Below are 13,406 nucleotides of genomic sequence, written 5' to 3'. Positions count from 1 at the left end.
GGGATACAATCGGACACCATTTTGAATCAAGATGGTAGACTGAACCTTTTGAAACTGCACTAATGTTACCCACTGATTTCAAAACTGTCCTGATTTTTTTGTTGTTGTTTCTTAGCGCAACATCAGATATTTGGTTGAACATCTGGTTCAGGCGAAATTCCAGCATACCTCAGTGACTAGTGTCCCCTGTTGTTTCCCCCAGTCTTTTATATAGCTTATCCTTTTGGGATTCTTTCAACTCTTTGTTTCATAATCATATTTATACATGTACAAGCTGGAATAACTCATATATCAACTGCCTGTTTACTATATTTGTCCTCTAGTTGTTTCTTTTGAGTAACAAAACAGCTCCCCCCTCCAGAAACAGATCCTTAAATTTAATTATTAATTATTTCCCCTTGTTGCTAAAGTTGCCAGTTAAATTTCCTTGATTAAAATTCCATATCCCAAAACCACTGTATCTATCCCAAATCTTCAAAATCAAAGCTATTTTAATTATCAGTCTCCATCTCCTAGAAGCCATAATATGTATTTCAGTGGTGTCTCAAAATAAAACTGCTCCAATTATCTCCATTGGGGCTCGTCGTCATCAAGGACCCACTGAGCTACAAATTGCAGCTGACAGGCATTATCAGCTTTTATGATTTCCTCTTATTTCCTGATACTCTTTCATCTCTAAAAAAAAGTTTGATTTTTCACTTGATTCATAGATCACTTGATCTGTTGCCATTTGCCACATTGAACAACCTAAGCATTAGCAAGTAACATTTTCTTGCAGTTTCCCATTCCTTGCTGGTGTTTTCAAAAGATCATCTGCCACACACGGAAGCCGTGAGTAGACAAAGTAGGAACATTAAACATATAAAGCTGCCTTATACTGAATGAGACTTTGGATCCCTTTAGCTCAGTATTGTCCACATAGACTGAGATCCAATGTAGCTCATAAGGCTTTCAGACTGGGGACATTCCCCACCCTACCAGGAGACGCCAGAAACTGGCACCTCCTGCAAGCAAAGCAGTATGGGCAGTGAGCTTCATTTGGTTCTCAAAGCTTCACCTGTTGACCAATAGTCACTATCTTCAAGGAAATTTGGAGGCAAATGGGAGGGCAGGCCCTATCATTAGGTAAAATGAGGCAGCCTCCTCAGGCTGCAAATGCTGGATGTTGGCTGCAAATAGATTTTTCTTTTCTGGAAGCAAATAGTATGGAAATGAGCACCAAACTGGCACTACATTCTGCTGAATTTATTGAATTGGCTTTTATATTTTGTGAAAGCTCAGGTATAATGCAGAGATTAACAGTTAGGAAGATGTCCGGAAAATGGAATATGCAGCCTTAGACAAAAAGCAGAGAAGCACTTCTGATTCCTGTGCAACTTGCTTAGCTGTTTGCAATTCCAAGGTTCTTCCTCATTGATCACACACATTTCTCTGCACAATTTCCAACTCTTTTCTAGGGAGAATCCCATTTTTAAATTTCTTAAGGCTTTCACCCACTCTTTTAGGGCAAAACAGGGCAAAAAGGGAGGAGGGCTGTTAAAGAAAATGCTCCAACTGCATTTCAGGAGCAGTCAAATGAAGTATAGAAAAGGTTCAACAAAGTGACAGCAGCATGTTCTAGCTGAAAGAAAAGATATTCTTATCTGACAGATAAAATGTTGTATCGCCTGTGCTTCAGTGACAAAAATAGCTTTGTTTCTTTTGACCCTGTCACACGGCTTGACATCCTGGGTCTAAAGGAATAATGTAATCAAAATGAACAAAGTCTTCATTCCTTCTGGTTCCTTTTAAATTGCCAGACTACAAAATGTAGTGTTTACAAGACATACATTCCGGACAAAAGAAAAAAAAATTGCCTCTTTTTGAGGGTTGTGCCTGTCAGACCACAGAGGCACGAACGAAAAAAGACCTCCTCCAACACAAAGACATTTTTCACAGAGTTCTCTGGTCTGAGAGAAAAACCACTCTGGGCTGCCACTTCACTTAATAAAAGACCAACTCACTCACCTGGGTCTGAGCAGGTCATTGCAACATGTTAATTCTTTTCAGCTTGTGGAGCCAGCCATATCTCTTCTTTTTCTCCTCAATGCAGGCGAACCAATATTTTTAGAAACTGGTGTGGTTTAGAGGCTGGAATGTTGCGTTTGGCTATAGGAAAGCCAGGTTCAAAGCCCCACTCAGAGCCAATTCACATTTTACCATTTAACCTTCAGGGTTTGTTTTTTCTGTTGTTTTTTTAAGATAGAACCCCAGTTTAAATTGCAATATTCAGTACTGTCAAACATGCACACACCTTGAAGTGCCCTGGGGTTTAATCCATGGCACACACTGAAGCAGTAGCTCAGAAAATCTCTTCCCTCACCTCCATGTTTACCTCAGGGAAACCTGCCTGCTCAAATGCACTCGTGTCATTTCCAGCTGACATGGTTATACGTTTTGTAGAGGAGTAGCTCCGTGTTAGTAATTTGCAGCAAAAGTCACAAAGAATCCCGCGAGACCTTAAAAATGAACAAATTTATTGTTGCACAAATCTCTCTGAATTCCATCGGATGAATGAAGCATTATCTTCAGTTGACGTGGTCAGCTGAAATATACATGGGGAAATATGCAAAGTGGGGAAATGCAGGTTGTCACATTCATACCATACATTTTAAACACATGACTTCCTTGAAAGACCCCTGGGGTCTGTATTTAACCCCTTGCAGAGCTACAATTCCCAACACCCTTAAAGAACTACAGTTCCAAGCATTCTTTGAGGGAAGCCCTGTTTTTAAAATATGCTTTAAATGTTTGGTGTGCATTTGCCTGGAGTTGAAGGGCAATGAAATGCGAAAAGTACTGTCTGTGATAATTCTATTACAGCTTAAATGTATGCAGAATTAACACAGTTCTCCTTCCCAATAGTGGTATTACAGACTATTACACTTCATGCATCTGATGAGGTGGGCTCTATTTCACATAATAAATTTGTTAGACTTTAAGGTACCTCAAGACTCTTTGTCTTTTTCAGTGGGGGGCGGGGTGATTAAACTTTAAGTAACTTTTGAATCCAGGTTTTAAAAGTACAATTTGCATTTGCTGTCAGCTCCGAAGCTCACAGGGTGACCAGGGGCAACAGTCTTTTCCTTACAGTCTAACCTACTTCACAAGGCTGTTGTCAGACTAACGTAACTAATAAATAAATTTCAAAGGAAAAGGGCCTTCAAGATACCAGAAATGACCATGGGAGCTGATGATGCGAGCTTGAATTCAAAGTAGGTTAAACTGATTTGCCAGTAATCTAGGGTGTCAGTAATTGCATAATATATCGTGAGTAAAAATTCACCCTACGTTAGTGGTTCATAATGCTGGTGCCCTCAGATAACTAAAACGAAATGAGTGAAGACATTGGTCCAAGTTCTGTGGTGGTGATTTCTGTGACATGGACCATTAGCATTCATGCTGGCCTTCTTGAAACAGCAGCCAAGTTGTGCTGGTAGTGAATAACCATCTGTGTCTTTCAGTTTCTCTCCCCCACTTTGGAACATAAGTTGCTTCCAATCTATCCTGATTTGTTCACACAAAGATTGCAGGGAGGTTAGATGATATCAGTTGCACTTACTGACAATTAATTCTCATTTGTTTGTGTGGAGGTAATATTGTTATTCTCTCCCACCCACTCCCCAATAAAAAATTAGTTATCCCACACTTTCCAGTTCATTTTCTGTCCTTATTATTTACTTATTGAATTTATATCCTACCATTTTCTCGGAGGAGCTCAAGGTGGTGCACAAGGTTCTTCCCCTCCTCATTTAATCCTCACGACAGTCCTGTGAACCAGGTAAGGCTGAGCTTCATGGCTGAGTGGGGAGAACCCTGGTCTCCCACACTGACCATTACATCACACTGGCTCTCATGAGAAGTCAGTTTTGGGAGGAAGCGCTTTTGTTGCCCAAGAGTGCCAAATGAACTTTAATTGCACAACATGAATTTGCTGATAAGGGATGGGATCCCACCAGAAAATAGTGACCTTCTGGAAATGCTTTTAGACTGATTGAAAGATTAGGGTGGTTTCATATCAATCCACCCACCCTTTTCTGCCCTCCCACTGAAAACTAAACAAAAAGAATGCTATACTTCCTAACTGTCAAGGACAATATAGAAAAAAATCCTTCCAGTAGCACCTTAAAGGTAAAGGTAAAGGGACCCCTGACCATTAGGTCCAGTCGTGACCGACTCTGGGGTTGCAGCGCTCATCTCGCTTTATTGGCCGAGGGAGCCAGCGTACAGCTTCCAGGTCAGCGCACGGAAACGCTGTTTACCTTCCCACCAGAGTGGTACCTATTTATCTACTTGCACTTTGACCTGCTTTCGAACTGCTAGGTTGGCAGGAGCTGGAAAACCTTAGGGACCAACTTAGTTGGTCTCTAAGGTGCTACTGGAAGGAATTTGTTTTGTTTTGTTTCAACTACTGCAGACCAACATGGCTACCTAACTGTGTCAAGGACAATGTCAGTGCTGTCTTCCCAGGGAATCAGACAGAGGCCATTTGCAGCATGACTCTAACCATGTTTCCTTAGGACAGGCAAGTGGAACTGGTGGCGCTCCATATTTTGTTGGACTATAATTGCTGCCATCCATGATCACTGCTCATACTTTCTGGGGCTGATGGGAGTTAAAGTCCAATAGTATCTGGGGGTGCATAGCAGTTCCCAGTCTCTGATTTAGGAACTAACTCCATCCCCAGGTAAGTGAGCATAGGACTGCAGCCTTTGGATGGTTTCCTAGGAAACAACATCAATAAAACCATTCTGATGTGGTACAATTTCGTGGCCCTGTTATATATCTTTCCTGTTATATCAGATGTTTTCTAGCATCTCAATGATGACTTTTAAAAGCTAAAATAATCTTAACTACATTTAACTAAAGAAGGAGGTGTCAGACCACATGCATTCTTAACCATGCAAACTCAGCTTTTTCTCTACCCCCTATTACAGGAATTTTCTCTCTCTCCATCCTGTATGTTACCCAAAATCTACAGCTATATCAGCATTTATTTATTTTTAGCTTGTGCAATGTTAAAGTTCCATGGGGCTCTGAATCTTTGTAAAACTACATGTTTTAAAACCATCTTCGGTGCCCCGGCTAGAATCTTATAATTAACCACTTCCCTTAGTTTTGCAGTATTGTACAAAACCCAGCAACAACTGCACCGTTAAAGCATGCAGCCCTTACAAGACCTATTCAAGGTCAGCATGAGCCTTACCAAGAATTGCACTCCACAGAGACCCTCCCCTATGGATAGTTTTTCTGCACAATAAAAGCAGATGGGGGAGAAAAATGGTAAGAAAAGAGCCTTCAGCTCCTGCAGATCTGTCTGTGTCTCTGCAGTGCGATTTGAGCTGTCGCCTGGTGCTTTGATGTGCATCCCTTTCCTTGAAATTCTAAATTGTCTCCCTTGTCATTATTCCCCCCCCTCCCCATCTACTTGCGAGATAGCTAACCTCATTGTGACATCATGCACCTGCCAGTCACAGAGAGTTAAAAGCACCCTGAACGCAGCCCCGTCAGGCTCCACTGCAAACTGACGCAAATGAAACACTTCTCGCTCTCCCCGCAGCTGCCACTGACTGCTCTGACTGTAGCCCCTTAATTCCACTGGGGAGAGTGCAGGAGGGGAGGGGGGTGTGACTCAGTCTGCTCCAGTATGGCCTGGTATTTTAGGTAATCAGCCTACTCATTTAAACTGCAGCCAACATGGCATGCAAGAGCACTCGTCTAGGTCAAGGAGAAACTGTTCTCTCTCACGGCTATCGCCAGGCAGACAAATGCTGCGCCACTGAACAGCTTAGCTGACTTTTTCGAAAGCTGCAGCTGCGTATGCGCTGCACACTCCCCCACTCTAACACCCCACAAGGATGGTTGTTTGTTCCTTTCAAATATTCCTTATCTTAAATTCTCTTAACCGGCCCGAGATATACGGACAGGTATCTGAAGGAGAGGAGATAAACTGAAAATGTAGGTATTACAAGCAAAAATAAAAAAATAAAAATCAGCAGTCAATTGCGCCACCATTCCATAGATGCTGTTCATTTGGATGGGGGGGGGTTTACTTGGGTAGGATGGGGGGAGAAAATGGGCCTTCCTCACTTCTTCACATTTACATGCTCCTGGCCACAAGATGTTTGCTCTTACATGAATGACGTTAATAGCAGAATTGCCTCTTACCTCGAGCTGTGGTTTCTTTGCACATTTTCTATTTGTCCTTCTGCTAATGAAATAGTGAGCACAATGGTACTCATAGCCAGAATTGGGGGTGGCACTGGAATCTTAAGAACTGCCTGGGATTTCTTTTAACATAGCAGTGTTAAAAGGATCTGTTAGTCTTACTCCAAATGTCAAAGGTAGCGTAGAACAAGAAAATGGAGACAGATGAAACCTAAAACCAGGTAGACAGATAAACTTTATTCACATTAGCCAACAGCCATAGCAACATAAAACAAGCAATCTATACAATTAAAAAGACAACAATGGGTAAAAAGGACAATCAAATGGCCAAGATTATCGTTCAGATAGTGGAGGGAGGGAACGCTAAAAGGGTTCTCAGGAAGCTGCAATCATCATTTCAGCAGTCTCCTCAGAGCAGTCTTCACGACTCCTTTCATACTGATGACAGCAACATACAATAGACCAAGCGCCGCTGCCAACACGAAGATCAGCAGGTTGTTTTCCAGTGCCAAGCAAGAATTAGCCTGTGGTTGTAAATGTAGTTGAGGTTTCAAAAGGTTTAAAGAAAGAAAATAGCTGACTAAGAATCCCCTTTCTTGTCTGCCAGAATGGGACAAGGCAAAGAAAGCAGTGTTTTTAGGCTAGGATGCTAAATTAGTTTTCTTGGGCTTATTTCCCTCTGGTAACTTCCTTCTTCCTTCCCAAAGCGCTTCTTTGGAAAGGAGGTGTGATGGCTCGGACAGGGTCCCAGAGTCCTCCCACCTCCTTCCCAAAGTCTCTAGTTAGTGCTTGCCAAGCTTTGGGAAGGAAACAGGAGGGTTGTGGTACCCTGACAGAGCCCTCACACCTCCTTCCCAAGGACCGACACCTCGCTTAGCCAGCTTTGGGAAGACAGAGCAGGGTTGGCGGCGGAGTGTCAAATTTAGGCCTCACACAGAGCAACGTATTAGCAAGTTCAATCCATGATGGGAAGCAGAAGGGTGTGCTCCCCCTTGAGCTCCTTGGAGAAAAGGTGGCATATAAACGTATAGTAATAATAGTAGTAGTAGTAATAATAATAATAATAATAATAATAATAATAATGTGTGCCTTCAGTCTCTAGGGGGTCCTCCAATCCCATAAATCTTCTTAAATCATCATACATCATATGCAGTAAAAACCATCTACCATATATAATATTATATACAATAATTATCATTGCATATCCATATATATTATTGTACTTTGGGTTCGTATACAGTGGTAGAGATGGGCAAATTCAGTTTATCTCCATTTCTAACTTTCCTTCTCTTCAGTTCAATCCTCCACATTTGCATTTTCTTTCTTTCTTCTTTTTTTTAAGTCCTTATGAAAATTCACCAGCATTTTAGTTCAATTGTGTCCTAATATACTCATGTTTGATGCCATCTTGCTAATGTACACATCTTTGCAAAGTGATTCACTCTAAGTGAATGCCTTTTTGCCTGTTTTTCCACTAATATACGCATTTATATGCACACTTTGCTCCGGTATCTACATTTTTGTATGCATTGTTTGGCTGGAGAACTGCACTGCAAAATTCAGAGAAGTGCGCATTTTACACATGGTTGGATTTTGGTTCACACATTTGTTTTTGGACAGTGTAAATTAGGCAAGTTTGCCTTCAAGTGTGAACCGAATAAAATTTCTCTCCTATCCATCTGCAGTGGCTATATGATAATCTTTGTTTCTTTTAAAAAATCTTACCTGTGGCAAAAGACTTCATATTTAATTAAAGTTGTTCTTCTCATAATGTTTCATCTCCAATCAGAATGTATGCAATGTAGTATTGGTGTATAATTAAACTACATGGGGAGGACTCCCCCCCCCAATGTATTTCACACAAGGGCTTGCAACACTGTGGCTGCCGTTGGGAACACAATTGCCAGAAAGTGCTTTCACTCTACAGAATTGCTCAGTACAGTGGTACCTTGGGTTAAGAACTTAAATTGTTCCGAAGGTCCGTTCTTAAGCTGAAACTGTTCTTAACCTGAGGTACCACTTTAGCTAATGGAGCCTGCCACCGCCACCGCACCACCGCCACACGATTTCTGTTCTCATCCTCAGTTAAAGTTCTTAATCCGAGGTACTATTTCTGGGTTAGCAGAGTCTGTAACCTGAAGCGGCTGTAACCTGAGGTACCACTGTATAGCCGGGGGGGGGGGGGGACAGACCATCATTATTAACAAAACTTGCATTGCACAGTCTGATTCCAGCGGTCACTTCCACTTTGAGACGTTCTATGGAAAATATCTATTTCTTTGCTCGCTTAAATAGGAAAACTGTGGCCAGCTGTAATTTGAAATGTATCAAATACTGGCCTGTAAAAAACGAGGGGACATAAGACTGCAATCCTATATAGGCCTGCTCAGGAGTAAATCCCACTTAGTTCAATGTCACTAAGTCCGATGTAAGAGTGCATAGGATTGCAGTCTAAAGCACTAGTCTGGAGCTTAAGAATACAATTCTATTTCCATCTACAGAACTCTTGTGCAGGCTTTCTCCCTCTTTTGCTCACCTTCCCTCTTTGCCAAATCCCTGTAATAGAATGAAGGTGATGTTGCAGCCAGCGCTCAACTATACAAATGGCTTGTAACATCCACAGTCATGTGAATTTTCAGACATTCTGGTAGATGCTATTTATATACGGGAGAGTTTGCTTAGTTCATGCTAGCAAACCCCTTTTATAATTTTGTCAAGGATGAATTGCTGTTTAACTGCTCATTTGAATGGGGAGTGGCAAACACCTCTCGTTCCCTAGACTTGGTCAAAACGCTGTTGGATGCTTTAGCTGAGATTCCTGTATTGCAGGGAGTTAGACTAGATGACCCTTGGGGTCCCTTCCCACTCTACAACTCTATGATTCTAAGAAGGAAAACACTCCTTTTTAAAAAGAGAGAGAAGTGCATTCTGCTTACACAGAGATAATATTGTGGGTGACATTAGGCTAACCACTTTTTCTCAACTTCTCTCTAATACAGAATGTTAACCTACCTTATGGTCTTCAAATAAAAACATCTTGGAGATCCTGGGCCACAGGGAGGTTAGGCTGGTCTCAACCAGAGCCAGGGCTTTTTTGGCCCCGATCTGGTGGAACGCTCTGTCACAAGAGACTAGGGCCCTGCGGGACTTGACATCTTTCTGCAGGGCCTGCAAGATACAGCTGTTCCACCAGGCCTTTGGCCAAGGCACAGTTTGACCCCCTCTCTCCTTCTGTAATTTTCATAGAACTCTAACCCAATGGTTGCCATTAATTTGATTCTGAACTTATTTTAGAATGTATTTCAATTAATTGATTGTGATTTTATGTAAACTGTGCTATTTTTACTGTTGTTAGCCGCTCTGAGCCCAGCTTTGGCTGGGGAGGGCAGGATATAAATTTATTATTATTATTATTATGGCTGCTGAGGCAACGGAATCAAAGGCACCTTGAGCTGATTTGGCAGGGTGTTTGTGTGTGCCATATACGTACTAACTGAGGAACCAACCAACAACCAAACAGGACTGAGTAAGGTTGGTTGTCAGAGCTGCTTAGACTTACTCCAAATGTATCTATTCAGTTGCTGTATTGCATCAGTGCTTTAAATAGCCAGGGAAGCTTCCAGCAAATGCAGTGTATGGGGGGGGGGGAGGAATAAAAGAGAAGAGAAATGACAAAGGGAGCAAATGGTTGATCAGCTAGCATGCCTCTGAATTACATTGTTACCCTAGATTGGCGCTGATTTGAGGTGTTGGTGGTTACCCTCATGTGGAAAGAATGCAGAATTTGGTTCTTCGAACATGCTTTCTTTTGAAGTGGGGTGAAGAAGAAAAAGCCTTTTCTATTTAAACAAAGGGAGGTCAGTTGAAGTTCATCCGATTCTCATGCGCACAGCACAGTGGAAACCCCACATGCTTGGTCCTTCATGACTGTTGCTGGCTCAGCCTCCTTGTCTTTGGCTCTTCCCCTTTTTAAGCATCTTTTTTCTCTTGACTTCTTTTTCTATGTTTCTGCCTTGCTGCTCTTGAAATAACCCAGTTATGGAGTCCTCTCATATTATCTACTTGTCCTGCAATTATTGCCAGCCAGCATAATGGTCCACTTATCTAAAAAGCCCCAATCATGCGGAGAGTCATCTATGTGCATACAGTTGTATGCACAGAAGCTCTCTTCAGACCTTCAAATGAAGACACTTCAGCCTTTAACAACCATACAAAATATCAGCCTGGGTGATTGTTGGGCATGGCAACCTATATGAACCTAATGTCACTCTATGAACCTGTTGTTGCAGGCAAAGAAGCAGTGGCAGTTGGCACCCCATTAATGACACAGGAGCCTAATATGGAATTGTAGCTCAGTTGAATATACTCCAAGTATCTTGTCTACCAAACAGACAAATTTTGGGATATGCCCACCACTCTGCCACTGATAGCCATCGAGCTCCAAGGTAGCGGTGAAGCTGTCACAAACCACAGAATAGGATACCGGATCATATCAGTAATCCCAAAACAACTGAGTTGTAATTTCTTGACATTTTGACACTTGAGTGAACATGGAAAGCCCTTAACACAACATGTTAAACTGAAAGGTTTTTTGCTAATTGAATAAGTTCTCAAGCTGAGGCAAATTAAATGAACGAGCCCTCTCTATTTCACTTGTTTTAGTCATGAAAGAGAATGGGGATTGAAACAAATGAGTTCTGAATTAAAATTCATTATTTTTCACCCCCACCCCCGCTGGGATGAAAGATTGATATGGTCTTGAACAGACTCTACAAGACACAGAATTGTTAAGGGGAATAGGAGGAGAGAAAGCAGTAAAATTAACAGATATAAAATGGGGGTCTGCTGTTTTTATTTGTAACTGAATTCTGCATTCCTATTGTTTAACTTTTGGTTTGCATTGTGTATGTTTCTGAATGGCAGATTACAAATACTTTTAATAAGTAAATAAATAAAAAACAGAGCGGCAGGGTCTGTAAGTGTGATCCCCATCACCTTCTCTCACATTTGACCATTTCTACACAAAATGAACATTTGCAAGGGGTTCACATCTAAGAACTTAGAAGAGCTTTTATGAGTCTTTTCCTAAGTGATATCAGCTGACAACATACAAATAAATCCCCAGAATTCTGTTTAGAGTCCTTCATCGTTCGCCATACAAAGCCAGAGCCCATCCCACTGTGTCCTGGGTACCATATAATGGAGGATACCAGTATAACTTTTCATGGTATCATTATCACCTTGAAGTAGTGCTACAAAAGGCATTTCCCAGGAGATGCAATCTGCATGGCTGGCACTGAGAAGCGTCAGCAAAAGAGGAGATGCGTAAGTTGCGCAAAGACAACAAAATGAAGTGTACAAGTTGTGCCAGGAACAGACCCAAGACTGTCAGAAGTGAAACTTTGGGCTTGTGTCCTGCATGCTCATATTCCAAATGAGCATACCAGGACTTGTTTATTCCACAAGCTGCCTCCCATATTTACATCTGTGCATCACACAGACAGCTTTGTACTGCAAGTCTCTGTGCTGCTTAGTCACAAGGGAAGCCTATGCTAGCCTGTAGCCTCAGGTGAAGTGATGCATACTTTCAAATATGAAAAACAGAAAAGAACATTAAAGCTGTTCTTTGTGGGGGGTGGGGTTAAATCCTTCCTGTGAAGCATCATATTCTTGCTTTGTAGACTTATTTTTCCACCCTCAAGTTGTTTGCACAGACGCAATGCACACATTGTACAAATAATATAACAAACCTCCGATTTGTTATTCCGATTTGCCTACAGGATGTTTACATGTCTTCTCATTAATCATCCCACTATTTTCAGTGCATTTCTCCATCACTGGGGAAATTTTTTTTCCATCTGTAGTTTTAAGTGGATTTGTTGTGCCAGGGCAACAGAGCACTTTAATCCACTTTAAATGTACAAACCTAAATTTCTGGTATGAAGAATAACGGCAGTATGGAGGAGACCACGGTGATTTTTCAGTAGGAGTTTCTAGGCAAGCACAGGTGAAAAGGTCTTGGAGAAAGGAGTGACTTCCATGCAAGCTCTTTGAAGACTGATCTCTTCTCTCTGTCCATATCATTATCAGGCTACTGAAGCCTTACAGAACTTTGCCGTTCCTTAGAAAGAAACCCAAAGGAAGGAGTTAAGTTCTGCTAAACACTTGTACTTTGATCAGCTTCAGCTAGGGCAAAATAAGAACTGTTTAAATAGCTCGCTCAGCAATTTATCTGAGAATCTTGAAGCAGCATGCTAGGACTGCAGTCTTCAGACATAATCTACCTAGGAGATTAAGATGGCGTGGCTGCGGGATAATCTTGTGAAGCCATTATATGTGTTTACTCCCCACCTGCAAACGCCTAAGATGTCCCTGGGAGCCTTCCGTGCCACGTGAATTATTCATGAGGATTTAGGAGATCTCAGCCGTAGCATGGCAGCGCTGGTGATCAAGCAATCCTTGGCCTTAAACCGGAGAGCACATGGGAAGCTAAAGAAAAACTGAGCGAGACTTCCAGGCATGCGTACGAGCACACACACATACTGTTTAGAAAACTGCTGTAAGAATCTCAATGGCAGGTTTGTTTTCTAAAATATCAGAATCCAGTGCAGGTATCAGTGATTACTGACTCTTTCCATAAGCTGAAATGACTCTTACAAGCCTTACCAGAGGTAGTATGCGGGGTGGGGGGAGACAGCAGTTATCTTATGGCTGCATATGCACTATACATTAAAAGTGCATGGTCGCCCCCCAAAAAAGAATATTGGGAACTGTAGTTTACCCCTCACAGAGCCACAATTCCCTTGACAAACTATAGTTCCCAAGATGCTTTGGGGGAAGTCAGGTGCTTTAAATGTATGCTCTATACACAGTCTATGTTTCAGATCATATTCTATCATTCCTTTGGAGCATCTGCATCCTTTTAATCTCAGGGTCGAGAGTTCGAATCCCACATCAGGTAAAAGATTCCTGCACTGCAGGGGTTTGGATTAGATGATCCTTGTGGTCCCCTCCAACTCTACAATTCTGTGATCTCTTTGTTCCCCCTTGCCACCAGCCACTGAATATGAAATGCCTTTACTGTTTATAATACTGCTATAAAAACCAAACTGGTTATCTTAAGCTATGTGTGTGCATAAACCAATTCACAACATAATTAGCATGCACGCATACATGATGGTGTTTGTATCACAGATACA

General features: G+C 41.8%; 1 long non-coding RNA gene across 1 annotated transcript; it reads right to left on the bottom strand.

Annotated features, from left to right (window-relative positions):
* Positions 1-2,499: 2,499 nt before the first annotated feature.
* Positions 2,500-5,442, bottom strand: LOC310761789. Its single transcript, XR_014547714.1, has 3 exons — positions 5,246-5,442; positions 4,476-4,763; positions 2,500-2,584 (listed from the first exon to the last, which is right to left on the bottom strand). It is a non-coding gene; the product is annotated as an uncharacterized lncRNA (long non-coding RNA).
* Between the last annotated feature and the right edge of the window lie 7,964 nt (positions 5,443-13,406).

Source organism: Podarcis filfolensis (assembly GCF_964270895.1).
Source record: "Podarcis filfolensis genome assembly, chromosome: 4".
Classification (NCBI taxonomy): Eukaryota; Metazoa; Chordata; class Lepidosauria; order Squamata; family Lacertidae; genus Podarcis; species Podarcis filfolensis.
The sequence above is the reverse complement of the archived record's forward strand: the minus strand, read 5'-3'. Positions and strand labels throughout refer to the sequence as shown.